Genomic DNA, 18,890 nt, shown 5'->3' with positions numbered 1-18,890 from the left:
AACCTTTGTTTGTCTTAGATTTATTGGATTTTGGTCACACAAAGGTTTAAGAGGCCTTTTTGTTCTGCTCCACCTTATACCAACTCTGGTGCAGAACAAAACAAATACATATGCCAGCATGTATTTTTCTACATGCTTTCCCGGCAGAAGTAGGGAGAGGTCCTGTTGAATATGATGATAAAAGGCCTGGCATGAGGAGCCTCAGACCAGAAGCTTCTCCAGCTGAAGAGAGATGGAGTTCAGAATGAGGTTCACATTACTGATGCTCTGCTGCTCCTATGCTGCTGTGACTGCAGTTCAAGGTGAGTACCACACATGAACAAGATTTGAATTGAATATGATTGAATTGAATGGGATTGAATGGGATTTTTGATTCTGGTGCTTTGTTGCTCATGCTCCTATGGCCACGGTAAATGTAGTGGATAGGCATAGGGCACAAATGTCTTCTAAAATACAGTAACATCTGTAGTGAATGGATTTAATAGCATGGATCTATCAATGGATTTATACATTGTACACACATGAACAAATTTGAAAACAAAATTACATTTTGAGCCCTTAAAATGACATGTGAGAGTAAAGAAAAATGGTGTTTCTCGTGCACACCAGAAACTTTCCTGTGCCCAACAGAAACTTTTGTGTGTTTTGGGATTTGTATTTCTAGTTTGTCAGATGCAAATGTGCCTCTGTGCTTGTAAAAATGTTTTGTGTTTTGTAGATTTGTTTTGACATTTGCACATGTGTTTTGTGAAATGTGAATTTGATGTCAGGACATAAATGTATATTCTGGATGTAATTTTGTTTTCAAACTTTGTAAACTTTTCAGGTAAATTCAGCAGTTGAAAAAGTGTTTTGAAGTCATTTGTATATTTGCTTTCACATTTGTGGATGTGTTTTATGAAAGAAGATTTTGTTTTCACTATGTAGGCCTAAGTGCGTATTCAAAATGTAATTTTATTTTCAGAATTGTTAATGTGTGTTGTATAGTTTATAAATCCATTGCACCTGTGGACCACCGATCTCATTTCCAATAACGTTACTCTACATGCCCCCTGTGCACCATGGCAGGTCAAGAGCCAGACCCTTGTGACCACTACACTGTGCTGAATGACACCTGGAGAGCAAATATATACCAGCGTGGCGGGAATAAGTGTGACAGAGATGTCCAATGGCAGGGCTGGTACCGCATGTTCCATGAGGGGCGCAGTGTCCGCATGCCAGACCGCTGTGTGCGTCCACATACATGTGGTACTGCTGTGGCCCTGTGGATGAACGGTCCACATCCCAAGCTAGAAGATGGCATTGTCACCAGGGAAGTGTGTGGACACTTTTTTAATGACTGTTGCTACAGCAAGTCACCTTCCATGGGTGAAGATGTGTCCAGGAAACTACGCTGTTTATGAACTAGTGAGGCCTGCAGGCTGCAATCGAGCATACTGTACAGGTAAAAATGAGTATTACAACCCTAGCACAGTGTATTCGAATGACAATTTGAAAGTCATTAGGAATGTATTTTTTTGTTTTTTTGTTAGTGGTAATACTTTATGTATGTGCTACAAGATGCTATGGCAAGATGCAAGATGCTGGCTCTCACGCAGACCCTCGTGCTTCGTGCATCTTCGCTAAACTTCGTGAGCTCGCACAAGGGTCTGGAAATCTTAGACGAGCCCGAACGGAATCAGATATTTCACAGCCTGTCCAATCAGAATCGCAGGGGACGGGATTGCGGGGCGGGGTATATACAAGCCAGTGGTTGAGGTAGTATGTGATTTAAAAAAAAAACATGTGAATTCTCCAATCAAGTTTCTGCTGTTTTGAACACATCAATGCCTTTCCAGAGCTAAGCGATTGACAATGTTCCAACCATCGCGTGAGAACCAGGTTATGGCAAAAGTAGTTTCCAACCACAAACTTCATTTAGTAAGATGACTGCTAAAATAAGAATCCCTATCGTGCAGTTGAGAGCTTTGGGTTATATAACCATGAAAACAAATTACTATCAGCTTAAGGAACTATTAGCATAGCTTAGCATAATCATTGGAAGTAAATTGGCAGCATTAGGGATTATGCTAAGCTATGCTAATAATTCTGAGTACTGAAAACACTGAGATGAAAGCAATATGCACATTCATGAATAATGCTTGGAAATACTGCAAATATGTGAAAATCAAAAAAAGGGTGGACTGTTCCTTTAATTGAACCAAAATTATTTGCCATGACTCACATTTTCATGTTCCATAACATCTAATATTTTTATGTCTCACAGATGTGTTACCTCCTCCTCCTCCAGGTAAGTGATTTATAGATACATCTATATAAGAGGGTATGTCCGTCCATCTGTCGGTCTGTCTGTCTGTCTGTTGGTCCGTCCGTCTGAAACGCATTCTTGAAATTGTTATGCCCTCCTCTGTCCACAAGGCAGCATCTTTGTCCTCCTGTCGGACTTGTTATTAAAAATCCTGGACTGAGACTAGTTAACGAATCATTGCACACTTTGGGTCGTTTCATTTTATGCTTTTGCGTTTACATTCACTACTAAATGTACCATATAGGCTACATTCACACAGGAAGTAGCTACAAACGTGCACTAAAACATCTTGTCAATTCTTAAATCCATCTCCACCTTAATAATCATTTGTAGGTGTGTTATAGCTGTTTGCCTGCATACGTTCTATATGAGGGGTGTATATATTTTTTATTTTTTGTCTTCATCTCTCTTTCGTCATGCTCCTGTACACCATGCCAGCTGAGGAAGACCCATGTGACCACTACACTGTGCTGAATGACACCTGGAGGGCTACCACCAATGGCGGAGGTTACAGAAGTGACATTTACGGCTATTGGCATGGTTGGTACCGCCTGTTCCATCTGGGGCAGAGTGTCCGCATGCCAGACAGCTGTGTGCCTCAAGGTCATTGTGGTACTTATTATCCAACATGGCTGAATGGCCCACACCCCAAACCACAAGATGGTATCGTCACCAGGCAGGTGTGTGGAACCTATAAAAGTGACTGTTGCAAATACAAATCCACATCCATCCGGGTGAAGATGTGTCCAGGAAACTACGCTGTTTATGAACTAGTGAGCGCTGAACAACTTTATATGGCGTACTGCACAGGTAAAGCTCTCTGTTGAACAACTTTAACATGTATGGTGCGTTTCCCTTGTCAATTTTAGAATCATTATACACATGACTTGTGTTTTTCATATATCTGATATCTATATGTCCTGCAGATGTATCCACGGCGATAACAACTGCTCCAACCACCCCGACTGCCGCTCCAACGGCTGCAGGTAGCGACCCCCCCAAAAAAACCTCTCAATTGCTTGACTTGGTATATCCTTATAACCTGGTTGTCGCCAGATTTGGTCTATACTTGGCTGTCTTTTCTCTGATATCCCATATTGTTTTTCTACACCATGGCAGGTCAAGAGCCAGATCCTTGCCACCACTACACTGTGCTGAATGACACCTGGAGGGCCACCACCAACTGGGTCCCGTTCCCCAACTACAAGTGTGACACATACCATTACGTCCAGTGGCGCGGCTGGTACCGCATGTTCTATGAGGGCCAGACTGTCCGTATGCCAGAAAAATGTGTGCCTAAAGGCCATTGTGGTACTCAGTATCCAATGTGGCTGAATGGCCCACACCCCAATCCAGAAGATGGTATCGTCACCAGGAGGGTTTGTGGAACCTGGGGTAGCGACTGTTGCAGATTCAAATCCACATCCATCCGGGTGAAGATGTGTCCAGGAAACTCCGCCGTTTATGAACTAGTGAGCCCTGAAACCTGCAATATGGCGTACTGCACAGGTAAAGCTCTCCAATGAACAACTTTAACATGGTGCATTTCCCTTGTCAATTTTAGAATCATTACACATGATTTGTGTTCTTCAGATGTATCCACGGCGATAACAACTGCTCCAACCACCCCGACCACCGCTCTAACGACTGCAGGTAACAACCCCCCAAAAAACTCAATTGCATGATTTGGTATACCCTTATAACCTGGGGCCTCATTTATCATCAGTTCGTAGAATGTCTTCTAAATTGTGTCTTACGAGTGAAATTTAGAATGTTCGCAAGTACAGAAAAATCGAGAAGGGTCCAGCTGCAGTAAAACAGTTCCACCCTTAATGCAAGCACGCCCATGGGCGTTCCCGGCATTTGCCGTATTGGCCAATCGTGAAGGGATACTGCATGATGTCATTTTCAAGGCCATTTCCGGATGAAGGCTCCATGTTTGTTACAAAGATATCCCGTGCAAATTGTTATCTTCCAGAGAAACGTTTCACTGAACATTCCACTGACATAATGTTCTCAACAATTTATGTAAGAAAGTGAGATAAATCACACGTTTTCTAATCCCAATATGTCTTTTGCTTTGTCTTCCCGTACCTCGGACATTGTAGCCTACTGTTTAGGACTCGTGTCGCTATGCACAAATTTGTCATAGCAACGTACCAGGTCGCCAAAATGTCAACACAACGACGTTGACATTACCTTACCTAGCTGTGTGTGTCGAGGTCACTGCTAACACTGTGTAGGCTATATGATTAAACATCCTTTCCAGGATATTAACACACCCGGAAAAATAATAATAATTAAAAAACCCTTTTTGGCGAGGTTGTTCACTTGGTAAGACATGATATAGGCTACTTAGAAAAGTTTGAAACGATGTAAAACATCAGCAACACATTCCCGACTTTTTAAAGTAATGAGTGTCACCTCACCACATTTATGTGGCAATGTGGTCAGCTTGGAAAGAGCAGATATTAATGAAAAAATATATGAAATAGTATTTGAAATAGCAATAGGCTATTTGTTTGTTTTATTGGAGAAAAACAATTTCTTCATTACCATAGGCCTACCATACTCCATGTCTGTCTATGATTTAGGAGTGAGGTCACACTATTGAAGCGTACCTCTTTATCCAGGAGAGGTTCCAGATTGGCCTGTCTTAATTCAAAGGCCATCAGAAAACAGAGAACATTTTTCCTACCATCATAACCAGTGTTTGTGCGTACATAATCAGGACCGCTGACAGCTTTGGCTGTGCCCAGGACAAAGTCATCTGAAAGGGCCCCCCACTCAATACATAGACTACATACAATGTAACAGACCTGCAAACTCGTCAAAGAAAAAAAGGTGACAGTGTAGAGCTGGGGTTCTATTTCTATTCACGTGAATGACCTAATAATTAAATTGGACAGGAAAAAGGTGACTGTCACCAAAAGGTGACGAGTTTGCAGGTATGATGTAATGAGGACCCATTCCTGGACCCCTCGTCTCACTGGGCCCAGGTCAACGGACCCCTTTGCCCCCCCTGTCAGCTTCCCTGCATGTAGGCCACATACATTGCTGAAAGAAGTGAACGAGACAGGAATGAAATGTGAACATTTATTTCTGTTTACTTTTACACTATGAAGTGTGAACGGTTACCTCTCCTTCTCATATTCAGAGTGCATAAAACAGCACTCAACTGTGTGGTCTGTTGATAGCCTGTGTAGTACAGTAGATTAGACTCCATTTTTTAAATAAAAATCTATGGAGGGTTAACACAAAGTTTGAAATTGTGTTTGACCAGTCTCCAATGTGCAGTTTAACTAATAACTAAAAATAATGCATTGGCATGAAATACAGACTGATACATACAATAAATACAGTCACACAGAGACACAAACAGTGTGCAATAAGAAGATTAACATACTGACGGACACACACACACACACACACACACACACACACACACACACACACACACACACACACACACACACACACACACACACACACACACACACACACACACACACACACACACACACACACACACACGGCAGGAGGAGATCATACAGGTGATGTGAAGATGCTGTATATAAGGAGCAATGAGTAAAGTGTAAGTGGCATGGTGAAAGAAGTGTTCATGGAATATTCTCCAGTGTCCTTGGAATATTCATGTGGTTTTCTTCAGTGCGTTGAGGAGTCTGATGGCTTGTGGAAAGAAGCCGTTTCCCAGTGTGCTTGTGTAGTAAGGAGAACAGTCTGTATGCTGGATGAGTTGTGTCTTTATGATGTTCATTGCCCTCTTGGAACAGTGTGAAGTGTACAGATCCTGAATGGCTGGTAGGGGTGATCTTATGAGCTTTTCTGCCGTTCTCACCACACTCTCTGTACTGCCTTCTGGTCTTCAGCTTGACGGCTGCCATGCCAGACAGAGAGGCTGCTGGTCAGGATGCTCTCAATGACACCCCTGTAGAAGGTGGTGAGTGCCGATGTGGGGCGGTCGGCTCTTCTCTCATCCTTCGCAGGAAGTAGTAGGAGTAGTGTCTGTGCCTTTTTGAGATGGTGGAGCCATGTGGTGCAGTTGGCAGAGGAGGAGGGGCACAGTGGTTGGTGCTGGGTTGATCAGGTTCACCAAAGTTGCTGGTGTCATCAGCCCTCCCTCTGAAAACTGGCTCCGTGCCTGTCAAAAAAAGGCATGCTAATGTTATGAATGAAAATAAAGACAAAAACAAGCACCCCCTATCTACCTACAGAAGGACATGACCATGACATGACCATGTGCATATGCTTGTGCACACACCCCCCCACACACTGCTACTGTCTTAAAGTGTAGCACGCAGGCACGCACGCACGCACGCACGCAGGCAGGCAGGCAGGCAGGCACGCAGGCCTATTCTCCCCCTTTGCCTCAAGTCAAGTGTGCATTTTAGAGGTTGGCCTCACCTGCACATGTGTGAAGAGCAGGGAGATGGGAGGTTGAGGATGACGAGGCAGGGCAGGAGGTTCTCCTTGTGAGCTGCCCTGGTCCTGATGCTGATTGCCCATCACCATGCTGTGGCTCATCAAACCCATTACTGGCATATCGATGCTGAGCAGGAACGACTGCTTCCAACTGCACACAGACACACACACACACACACACACACACGAGAGGGTATACATAGAATACACTACATAAAAATCACACCCATCATTTTAATGCAGAACTCCAGGCTGAAGAGTTACAGAGCGTCTGACCTGTACAGGGGTCACTATTACTGTACTATACTTATTGGTCTAGTGCAGAACAAAGCAGATTCAGTGATTTACTCACCACTGTGTGCAAGTTTCTGTGTTCAGCTCAGGTGGAAGCCTCCATCACAACATGTTGGTACTGACATCAACCATCTTTCAGAAAACTGGCTGCCTGTCAGAAATAGCAAAATTATGTTACCACAACAAGGTAGTATCTTAAAGATACCCTTAACCAAAGGCAGACAGACACACACTGCCACTGTCTTGGTTCTAGGACACACACACGCCCTTTAAGGGTCACATGTATAATGACCGGGTTCTCACTCACTCGCACACTCCTTTTCTCCTACTTTTGCCTCGGACAATGTAGTGAGTTTTTAAAAATTGGCCTTACCTGCACATGTGTGAAGGGCAGGAAGAGAGGTTGAGGATGGAGCTGCCAGTCAGGAGGTCCAGAGCTGTCCTGGTCCATCACCATCATGTGGATCATCAACCCCAACTTCTTATATCTGCGTGCACACATTCTCTCTCTCACACACACACACACACACACTTGGAGAGATACAGGTTATATGGCATATCAGGAGGCAGGGGTATTGTTGCGCTCTAGATGTTTAGAAATAAGTAGGTGCATGGACCCAAAAAGTAGAGCTCAATGTGGGAGCACACTAAAGACACTAATGTCAAGTCAATACTCTCTGATGGCAGCAACCTGAAACGTCTGCTCTAATCTGCTCTGAGATTTTTTTTATTTTTTTTTAATCTGCTTGTGCTTGACCTTAGTGTCTTATTTAGTGTGTGAACCTGCTCCCACATTGAACTATATGGCACATTTAAAATCAGACCCAATGACAAGTCAAGTCGGTTTTATTTTCAATTTCTTTACATACACTGGTCAAGAATTGAAATTACGTTTAACACCAGGTTGAACAAATATGACACCTCCGACTTTCAGTGCTATTCTATACATCTTTGCTTCAAAGAAACACAACTGATAGCTCAGATGATGAAACAGACGTGCACAACGCAGCACAGGAAGAAACTGTATAAACACCTTTTGGCCCAGCATAATTTCGTGATAGCTCGTGGTACAACAAATATTCAAAACTTCCGCGTGTCATTTGAAAGGGATGTCAAAACTATACGTTTATTCAAACGAGTAACAAACCACGAAACTGTTAATAATAAGGAGATCATTTCGTGATCACTTTGTGGCTAACTTTATGATATTTAGGCAAGCAAGCACACCATCCGATAACCATTCGAAAGACCGTCAAAACGTTTATGAATGAACTTTTCGTGGTAGGCCTAGTTAACTTTTATTCTAGTCTGGCTAGCCCTTAGTATCTTTCATCTCACCCTTGTCATGTTAACGTCTTATCTTACACATAACGATGTACTCCATTCACATTTGCCTCGTATTGTCGTAACAAGATTCTGAGGTGTGCTGCCTTTGTCCATTCTGACCAGGCTGGCTAGCTAGCTAGCTACCAGGTTGGAAATAGTAAACTAGCACAGATTTCCCAGGCAGTGAAGCCTGTAGTGGGGTATGAAGGGCAACAGATGTTCATATTTTGGGAACCAAAGGCAGTTTCCTGCTTAATATATGCAGTGAAGTAGTCACAAGAATGGTAATTACACAGGAATAATAGTTGTTTTGTCTGCCCATAACTTAGTGCTGTACATTATGACAAATACACACACAACATCTGAAACAAACTTTCGAAGGGCGGCCTGTTAGCTTGCATTGAAGCTAAAAAAAACATTAGCCAACACCGCTAGTTGGTGGGCCGAGGTGGTTAAATGTTCGCCCTCCGACTGAAAGTCAACTCGTAAAGTAACCGTTATGTATATTCATGCATTTAATATCGAAATCTTACCGACAGTTGAGTGATCGCTGCAGCGAAATCCTTCCAGTCGTTTTAAAAAGTCTCCCGCGCGGCGCTTGTGTTGTCATTCGGCAGCAACTGACTTGAACAGCCAAAGGGGCGTTACTGTGAGGGCGGTCTAGTAAGGAGGAATGGGCGTAGCGGTATTAGCTGGACAAGACGCAGCTGGACCATATTGGTAAAAACAGGATTCATCAAACGTGCATTGGCTGCTCCTACGCACACCTCTGCATGATAAATCTCACATCTTCCAAATCACTGCACATTCAGGGTAATTTGCATCCAGAAAACGCCTCCAAATAACCATATATGGTATTAAAATACATTCCAATGCCATGTTAATTCGACGGTGTCGCCCTGTTTGGACACACATTAACACATGCTGACACAAGCGCCACGCGAAGCGCTGGCGCGGAATGCGGAGATAGAAACATTCCGCTGCAGAAGTGCAGGTGCTTTCGATAGGAGGAGGACAGTGTTTCAAAATAAGTAAAAGAAGGAGACACACATGAACGAAAACATTGTAAAATAGCACGCGGTCATACTCCATTGTCATTCAAAGCAAATACTGTAGCTTGCACGGTTAATATTATTTGCAATTTCGTGTTTCTTCCACTCGCACGCATGGTCTGAGGTGTGCGTAGATTTAGGCACATTTCTTCGTTGGAGTACATGTTCATAAATCCCACTCTTTGCCCAGGAATGATCGCACGCACGCTTTACGCACAGATCTGTGCCTAAGAACGCTTGACAAATGAAGCCCCTGGTTCTCGCCAGGCTACAAACCCAGGCTACTGTGCGTAAAAGCACCTCAACTCCTCGACGAACCTGTTATGCCCAGTTTTATAAGGACCAACGGCAATCGACCTTGAGATAGCATGCGGTTCTCCAGGTTCCTGGCCACAAAAGACAAAAACTTCTTGGGATTGTGTGTTTTGTCGCTGGAGTTTTCTTTGGCTCAGTTCCTTGTTGGGCCCTGGCCGATCTGACATTGCCTTAAGTAGGCTACCTTGATTTCATAACACTAGTTTGTGAGCGTGTTATAGTTGTGTCTGTGTAAGTGTGTGCATGGTCTGTGTCATCTAGTCTTTTTATCTCATTTCCAATAACGTTACTCTACATGCCCCCTGTGCACCATGGCAGGTCAAGAGCCAGACCCTTGTGACCACTACACTGTGCTGAATGACACCTGGAGAGCAAATATATATCAGCGTGGCAGTAGTAAGTGTGACAGTGATGTCCAGTGGCAGGGTTGGTACCGCATGTTCCATGAGGGGCGCAGTGTCCGCATGCCAGACCGCTGTGTGCGTCCCCATACATGTGGTACTGCTGTGGCCCTGTGGATGAACGGTCCACATCCCAAGCTAGAAGATGGCATTGTCACCAGGGAAGTGTGTGGACACTTTTTAAATGACTGTTGCTACAGCAAGTCACCTTCCATGGGTGAAGATGTGTCCAGGAAACTACGCTGTTTATGAACTAGTGAGGCCTGCAGGCTGCAATCGAGCATACTGTACAGGTAAAAATTCATGCAGCCTATGTATATACATATATACAACCTTAGCACAGTGTATTACAATGACAATTTGAAAGTCATTAGGAATGTATTTTCTGTTTTTTTGTTAGCGGTAATATTTTATGTATGCGCTACAAGATGCTATAGCCTGGCTCTCACGCAGACCCTCAATGCTTCGTGCATCTTCGTTAAACTTCATGAGCTCGCACCAGGGTCTGGAAATCTTGGACGAGCCCGAACGGAATCAGATATTTCATAGCCTGCCCAATCAGGGGTGCGATTCTCAAAGTGCGAAGTAGCTAGTTTGTTAGCAATGTTGCATAGTAAATACTATAAAAGTTGCTAACTCTTGTGTCTCGAACGTTAGCACACAAAGTAACTACTGCTTGGAGTAATGTGCACTCTGAAGTAGTGGTGACTTTGAAAGTGAGGTGCCTCCTATCCGTATCTGGACAGTGAAGTTGAAGTACAGCTGGAGTAGATCCATTGAGTCCAGACATCACCTCAGCCACCCCAAGTAACACACAGGGCTAGTCTACTTCAGAGCGTGACTCCACCCATTAGCTAAACTTGTAGTACATATTTGACCACAAATGTGTCAATATCTTTTAATCCTGTGGTGCAAAAGCGATTTAAATAAATCGACATGCACACAAAGTGATGATACAGCTGTGAGAGTGTTCAGAACACAAATTCACGTCATGTCATTTGTTCGTGAAAAAAAACCGTCATATCCTTGGAATCTGATGAATCCCACACTAATAATATACTTTTAGCTGTATGCCGATTGAATTGCGTCTCATTTCGATGTGTAGTTTGTGAAATATTTAGATAAGAAAGTATTGGTTTCTCCCGGAAATGCGCTGGATTACGTGTCAAGTATTTAAAATTTTTTTGGCGCGAATTTCATTTCATAGCCTAGGGGTATTTACGCTTGCCTATCAATGGGAAGACGCGAGCCACGCGGGTTCGAAACCAGTGTGCAGCATGTTGACAACAACTCGTGAAATCGTGTTTTGGACCCTACAGTGTAACACATTTTCCCTTGGCTGCACGTGTGTGTTGGTAATGCACAACATGAATTATCTATTTCTGCCAGATATTTCCAAAATTGTGGCACTGTAACCATGTGGATTCGAACCGGTGTGGCTTCTGTTTTCCCATTGGGATGCAAGCGTGAATACCACTAGGCTATGGAATGAAATCTGCGCGAAAATTTCTCAGGGATATGACACTTTAACAGACGATTTTCTGGGAGTAACCACAACTTTATTGTCCAAATATTTTACAAATTACACCTCGGAATGAAACGAAATCCAATCGGCATGCAGATAATACTGCATTATTGGTGCGGATGGTGTCAGATTGTAATGCCACGGCCGTGTTTTTTCACAAAGAAATTACAAGGTGTGTTGTGGAGGAAACAGCGGAGTCACGGTGTCGTGACATCCAATCAAATGTGCTGGTGGTGGTTGTACACTATTGCTTTCTACTTCACGCACTGAATTTAGGAGGAAACAGCTGATTCATGACTCAGCAATCATGCCTATCTCTTGTTGCTTCTTTGGTCACGCACTGCAATGCCAAGAAAGTAAGTAGCGGTGTGGACTCAGGAAAGCAGCCGCACTACTTTTGGCTTACTGTGGGAATAGTAAGGTTTCGAGAAATGCACGGATTTCGCCTTGAAGTAAGTAGATAACTACAAAGTACGTCTGTAGTTCAAAGCTAACATTGCGGGAACGCACCCCAGAATCGCAGGGGACGGGATTGCGGGGCGGGGTATATACAAGCCAGTGGTTGAGGTAGTATGTGATTTAAAAAAAAAACATGTGAATTCTCCAATCAAGTTTCTGCTGTTTTGAACACATCAATGCCTTTCCAGAGCTAAGCGATTGACAATGTTCCAACCATCGCGTGAGAACCAGGTTATGGCAAAAGTAGTTTCCAACCACAAACTTCATTTAGTAAGATGACTGCTAAAATAAGAATCCCTATCGTGCAGTTGAGAGCTTTGGGTTATATAACCATGAAAACAAATTACTATCAGCTTAAGGAACTATTAGCATAGCTTAGCATAATCATTGGAAGTAAATTGGCAGCATTAGGGATTATGCTAAGCTATGCTAATAATTCTGAGTACTGAAAACACTGAGATGAAAGCAATATGCACATTCATGAATAATGCTTGGAAATACTGCAAATATGTGAAAATCAAAAAAAGGGTGGACTGTTCCTTTAATTGAACCAAAATTATTTGCCATGACTCACATTTTCATGTTCCATAACATCTAATATTTTTATGTCTCACAGATGTGTTACCTCCTCCTCCTCCAGGTAAGTGATTTACAGATACATCTACAGCTCCAGGCCTTTTTATTAGAATACCATGAAAAAGTTGATTTATTTCCATAATTCCATCAATAATGTTAGAATGTCATGGTTTATAGATTCATTGCCCAGTTTTTGAACTATTGCAATCATTATTTTTTTTCTTTTTATATACGTTGGCCTTCCAGCTCAAAAAACCCATGAATTGGGGAATTCGCATTATTAGAATATAGTTATAAAATCACATTTTCCTTCATCAAAATTCGGGTCCCCAATTCAGTTGAAATTTGGTACTTTCTACATAACATGCAATGGTCAATACTTGGTTAGGACATTCTCTGTCTTCATAATGGCCATGATGCGTTTAACATTGAAGTCAATAGCAAAAACAGTGCATGGGAGTTATGGAAGCCCAGATATCCTTGATGCTTTGCTGTCAGCTGTTCTTGTTTGTTGACCTGGTGCCCCACACTTCACTCTTCAATATACCCTGTAGATTTCCATGCCATGTTTTGGCGCTAACTCACCAGTTTAATTCTAAATAACCAGAAATTAAACCCCATTCATTTTCACTCATTCAATTTTTTTTCAGGTCAACAAACAAGAACAGCTGACAGCAAAGCATCAAGGATATCTGGGCTTCCATAACTCCCATGCACTGTTTTTGCCATTGACTTCAATGTTAAACGCATCATGGCCATTATGAAGACAGAGAATGTCCTAACCAAGTATTGACCATTGCATGTTATGTAGAAAGTACCAAATTTCAACTGATTTAATGTGACCCGAATTTTGATGGAAAAAAAAAGTGATTTTATAACAATATTCTAATAATGCGAATTCCCCAATTCATGGTTTTTTTGAGCTGGAAGGCCAACGTATATAAAAAGGAAAAAATAATGATTGGAATAGTTAAAAAACTGGGCCATGAATCTACAATCCATGACAGTTTAACATTATTGATGGAATTATGGAAATAAATCAACTTTTTCATGGTATTCTAATAAAAAGGCCTGGAGCTGTAAGTCCATCAGTCGGTCTGTCTGTCTGTCTGTTGGTCAGTCCGTCTGAAACGCATTCTTGAAATTGTTATGCCCTCCTCTGTCCACAAGGCAGCATCTTTGTCCTCCTGTCGGACTTGTTATTAAAAATCCTGGACTGAGACTAGTTAACGAATCATTGCACACTTTGGGTCGTTTCATTTTATGCTTTTGCGTTTACATTCACTACTAAATGTACCATATAGGCTACATTCACACAGGAAGTAGCTACAAACGTGCACTAAAACATCTTGTCAATTCTTAAATCCATCTCCACCTTAATAATAATTTATAGGTGTGTTATGGCTGTTTGCCTGTATACATACTATATGAGGGGTGTATATATTTTTTATTTTGTCTTCATCTCTCTTTCGTCATGCTCCTGTACACCATGCCAGCTGAGGAAGACCCATGTGACCACTACACTGTGCTGAATGACACCTGGAGGGCTACCACCAATGGCGGAGGTTACAGAAGTGACATTTATGGCTATTGGCATGGTTGGTACCGCCTGTTCCATCTGGGCAAGAGTGTCCGCATGCCAGACAGCTGTGTGCCTCAAGGTCATTGTGGTACTTATTATCCAACATGGCTGAATGGCCCACACCCCAAACCAGAGGATGGTATCGTCACGAGGCAGGTGTGTGGAACCTATAAAAGTGACTGTTGCAAATACAAATCCACATCCATCCGGGTGAAGATGTGTCCAGGAAACTACGCTGTTTATGAACTAGTGAGCGCTGAACAACTTTATATGGCGTACTGCACAGGTAAAGCTCTCTGTTGAACAACTTTAACATGGTGCGTTTCCCTTGTCAGTTTTAGAATCATTACACGTGACTTGTGTTTTTCACATATCTGATATCTACGGTATATGTCCTGCAGATGTATCCACGGCGATAACAACTGCTCCAACCACCCCGACCACCGCTCCAACGACTGCAGGTAATGAGCCCCCAAAAACTCAATTGCTTGACTTGGTATATCCTTATAACCTGACTCTCGCCAGATGTAGTCTAAACTTAAGCTGGACTTACACTGTGCAACTTTTTGCCCGATTTTGCACCAATTTGGAACTCGCACGACTTTTTGAGAGTCAGGCCGATTTCTTGCTCAATCGCAGGTCAATCGTGAGTCTCGCATCGTGTAGTGTACATGGGGTAACGACAAGCGATTTCACCTCACGATCGTGCAATCGTAGGGTCGCAAGAAAATCAAAACTGTTTGAAATCCTGGTCGTCCCTCGTGAGTAAATCGCACAGGTAAAGCAGTGCTACGACCCGATCTGACACTTCTCATGCACAAATTGATAGGGCAGTGCAATTTGCTCTTGAGCGTGTCCTCATCTCCACATCAGGTGCGCATGTTCCCTCCTCTGCAGACCCGGGAGACATGGCTGTCAGGTCGCACAGTGGGAGCATTCTGCTCGCATCCGACTGTCGGCTTGTACAGTATAGTGTGAGGACGTGAGTCGTGAGATGTGAACTTTTAAATCGTGAAATTCCCTCGTGCAGTGTGAGAAGGAGCTTAATACCCACGATTGAAAATATCGCACAGTGTATGCCCGCCTTTAGCTTTGATCTCTCTGATGTCCTATAATCTGTTTCCCATGTTCCTGTACACCATGGCAGGTCAAGAGCCAGACCCATGTGACCACTACACTGTGCTGAATGACGACTGGAGGGCCACCACCAACTGGGTCCCGTTCCCCAACTACAAGTGTGACACATACCATTACGTCCAGTGGCGCGGCTGGTACCGCATGTTCTATGAGGGCCAGACTGTCCGTATGCCAGAAAACTGTGTGCCTAAAGGCCATTGTGGTACTCAGTATCCAATGTGGCTGAATGGCCCACATCCCAAACAACAAGATGGTATCGTCACCAGGCAGGTGTGTGGAACCTGGGGTAGTGACTGTTGCAGATTCAAATCCACTTCCATCCGGGTGAAGATGTGTCCAGGAAACTACGCTGTTTATGAACTCGTGAGCCCTGAAACCTGCAATATGGCGTACTGCACAGGTAAAGCTCTCCAATGAACAACTTTAACATGGTGTTTCCCTTGTCAATTTTAGAATCATTACACATGATTTGTGTTCTTCAGATGTATCTACGGCGATAACAACTGCTCCAACCACCCCGACCACCGCTCTAACGACTGCAGGTAACAACCCCCCAAAAAACTCAATTGCATGATTTGGTATACCCTTATAACCTGGTTCTCGCCAGGTTCCAAACCCAGGCTACTGTGCGTAAAAAACACCTCAACTCCTCGACGAAGCTGTTATACCCAGTTTTATATCCAAGGACCAACGGCAATCGACCTTGAGATAGCATGCGGTTCTACAGGTTCCTGGCCACAAAAGACAAAAACTTCTTGGGATTGTGTGTTTTGTCGCTTGAGTTTTCTTTGGCTCAGTTCCTTGTTGGGCCCTGGCCGATTTGACATTGCCTTAAGTAGGCTACCTTGATTTCATAACACTAATTTGTGAGCGTGTTATTGTCACAGGTAGGGGGCGCACGCGTTAACAAGCGGCACCCCCGTTTACCACCATTACCCTGAGGAGTTAGCTGTACACCACCAAGCAGACCAAGACACAAAAATTGGGTTTAAACAGGATTGTATATTTATTAATTTGTCCCAATCCCAAGTCCCATACCCAACGCCCTTCCCAGGGATTAAAGCAAAAAAAAGTCATCTGACTGAACTTTTTTACCGGTTAGGCACCCGATCGAGTATCACTCCGTAACCCAACGAAAACCAATGTAGCCAGGCTCTGCCCTCATAACGAAACATACACTGCTTTTATGAAAGGAATGGTGCCAGAGCCAGCACTAGGCATAGGCAGACAGGGCAGTCGCCTAGAGCAGAATAGGCCTATGTCTTGAGGGCGCCAGTAATACCAAAAAGTGCCACAAAATCAGAACTTCAAACAACATAAAACTTACACTTCACATTAACAATGAATATTCATCATACACTCAGTAGGCCTATATACACCCTCAGTATGAATGTACCTGTAGGTACTAGATCAGATGTGCTCAATGAGATGTAGGCCTACAATGCTATGTTTAGATGCCAATTTCTAAATACAAAAAAGGAAAGAGGGAAAGGGGGCTGGCCTAGGCCACCAGATTGACTAGAACTGGCCGAGAATGGAGGGATAATGGATACTATATCAGACTGCAAACACTGAACTGTAATTTGGGGCATGTTTTGGTTATATCCTCTTATTTCTAGCCATTGTTTATGAATTGTTCACAACATTATGCAGAATGGATTCACAATAAGTGTTGCTTCAAAATGGTCTAGCTGATATCACAGAATTATTGACTTGGAATTGCAATGCGCTGATACAGTGATCCCATTATGTTTTGTTTTTTTTGTAGTAGTAGTAGGCTATATTTTGTCTTTCACATCAGAATGGGCAAACACTGTTCTGGTGAAAACACTGTTCTGGTGAAAGCACTGGTGCGCATTGCTTGCAGTTGTATTTCTGACATTTAAAAAATAATGCACTGGTCATAGCAATCAGAGGTAGAAAACTAGTTGTTGGTTATTTGTATGTTTTTCACTATTCATCCTGTTACAAACTAGGCCTACTTGTTGACGTCTACACAGCGGGAGCGGTAGTCTACCTCTTGTGTTCTACCGTTTTGAAAACCTATGGCTACCGGTACTTTTTTGCTTCTCGATGTGAGTTGCCAGGCACACGCTTACCTCACGCTGACTTAAAAAACGTCCCCGATTCCTACACGCACTCGTGTTCTCTCCTACAAGCTGACACGACGCAAGCAGACACTATTCCAGTTAGCAAAAATAGCATCACACAATAGCCTACAACAAGCCTTGAAAGTGAAACAAACACCGAAACGGCATTTATTGACCATGAGTCCACCCATCAGAACACTGCTTCCCAGAACAAGACGTGGATTAAAATATTGGCTCTGCCAGGGATAGCCTCCGTGACCCCTGTAAAATACAACCCATTTTTAACTTATTTCTTATATATCGGCAACAACAAAGTTAATATGTTATGATTACAGATGAGACTGTAAATTATCCGTTGTCAGAAAGACAACTAGAGCTAGTTCTAAACGTAGCCAGTCAAATGCGCTAAACTTTGAGGACGAAACGCATGATATTACGCATGGTATTTCCTAGCTAGCGGCCAATGATAGCCGTCCCATTGGGGCTATGAATAATGTTAGTAAAAGTCACAATGCTTAAAAGTAAAACCCTTCATGAAAAGAACATCATGTGCAGTCGAAGTAAACTATTCTTTTTTTTCTAACTATCTGCCACGGCAGGTGCAATGATAATGGAAACGTACGTGTCCTACCTTCTTCCAGCTATGCATTCCATGCATATGCATTATTAGCCCATATTGGAATATCAGTCCAACTCATTTAATGATTGTCATTGCACTTTAAAGACATAGTATTACACCTATTTTCTTTTCTGCCATCAGCAACAATGTTGGCTATTTGTTTTTTAATCTCTCGCGCTGCACCGCAACCGAATTGTTGACCGCTCGTTTACTTTTTTTTGGAACACGGAAGAACAGCTGATGGCTCAAAACTACTGAGTGAATCTGTTGTATGGCACCACCGGTGGTGGCGTGTATAACTAAATCCGTACACCAATTACACCTCTCGTCCACTTCTCATGACCAGGAGTGCTCTCGATTTGAGTTCAGTTGGAAAGTAAAAATTGTAAATTAATTGACATGAATTAGGTCTATAAGGACGGAAATCCGTCCAAACGAAAATCCAGTTGACGGAAATCCGTCATAGCGACGGAAAACTTTAATCCCTGCCTTCCCGGGCAGACGCAGTTCACAGGAATCCTCTCAGTCTTTTTGTCCATCAGTTCCCCGTCCATCCCTCCCCCCATGGTTCACCAGGTCGCTGTCCGAAGCACTCATCAGCAACAGTCTCTCCGTGGCGGAGGTAGAGCCATTGCTTCGCCATAGTCCGGCTGGGGAGCAGAGGAAAGTAATTAACAGTCGGCGGGCCTCATTCACAATTTATACCACCAAATGCAGGGTCACCTATGTAGTCAGTGCGGAGGCGTTATCCCATTCCACACGT

The 18,890-nt window shown here is 43.2% G+C and overlaps 1 long non-coding RNA gene and 1 pseudogene across 1 annotated transcript; one reads left to right on the top strand and one right to left on the bottom strand.

The window, feature by feature from the left end:
• Positions 1–1,189: 1,189 nt before the first annotated feature.
• The window catches only part of LOC134441122 (uncharacterized), a 28,556-nt pseudogene continuing 10,855 nt past the window's right edge, over positions 1,190–18,890 (top strand).
• Positions 5,779–7,724, bottom strand: LOC134441558 (uncharacterized). Its single transcript, XR_010033176.1, has 4 exons — positions 7,419–7,724; positions 7,104–7,196; positions 6,734–6,902; positions 5,779–6,470 (listed from the first exon to the last, which is right to left on the bottom strand). It is a non-coding gene; the product is annotated as an uncharacterized LOC134441558 (long non-coding RNA).

The sequence above is a fragment of the Engraulis encrasicolus genome, chromosome 24 (assembly GCF_034702125.1).
Source record: "Engraulis encrasicolus isolate BLACKSEA-1 chromosome 24, IST_EnEncr_1.0, whole genome shotgun sequence".
Classification (NCBI taxonomy): domain Eukaryota; kingdom Metazoa; phylum Chordata; class Actinopteri; order Clupeiformes; family Engraulidae; genus Engraulis; species Engraulis encrasicolus.
The sequence above is the reverse complement of the archived record's forward strand: the minus strand, read 5'-3'. Positions and strand labels throughout refer to the sequence as shown.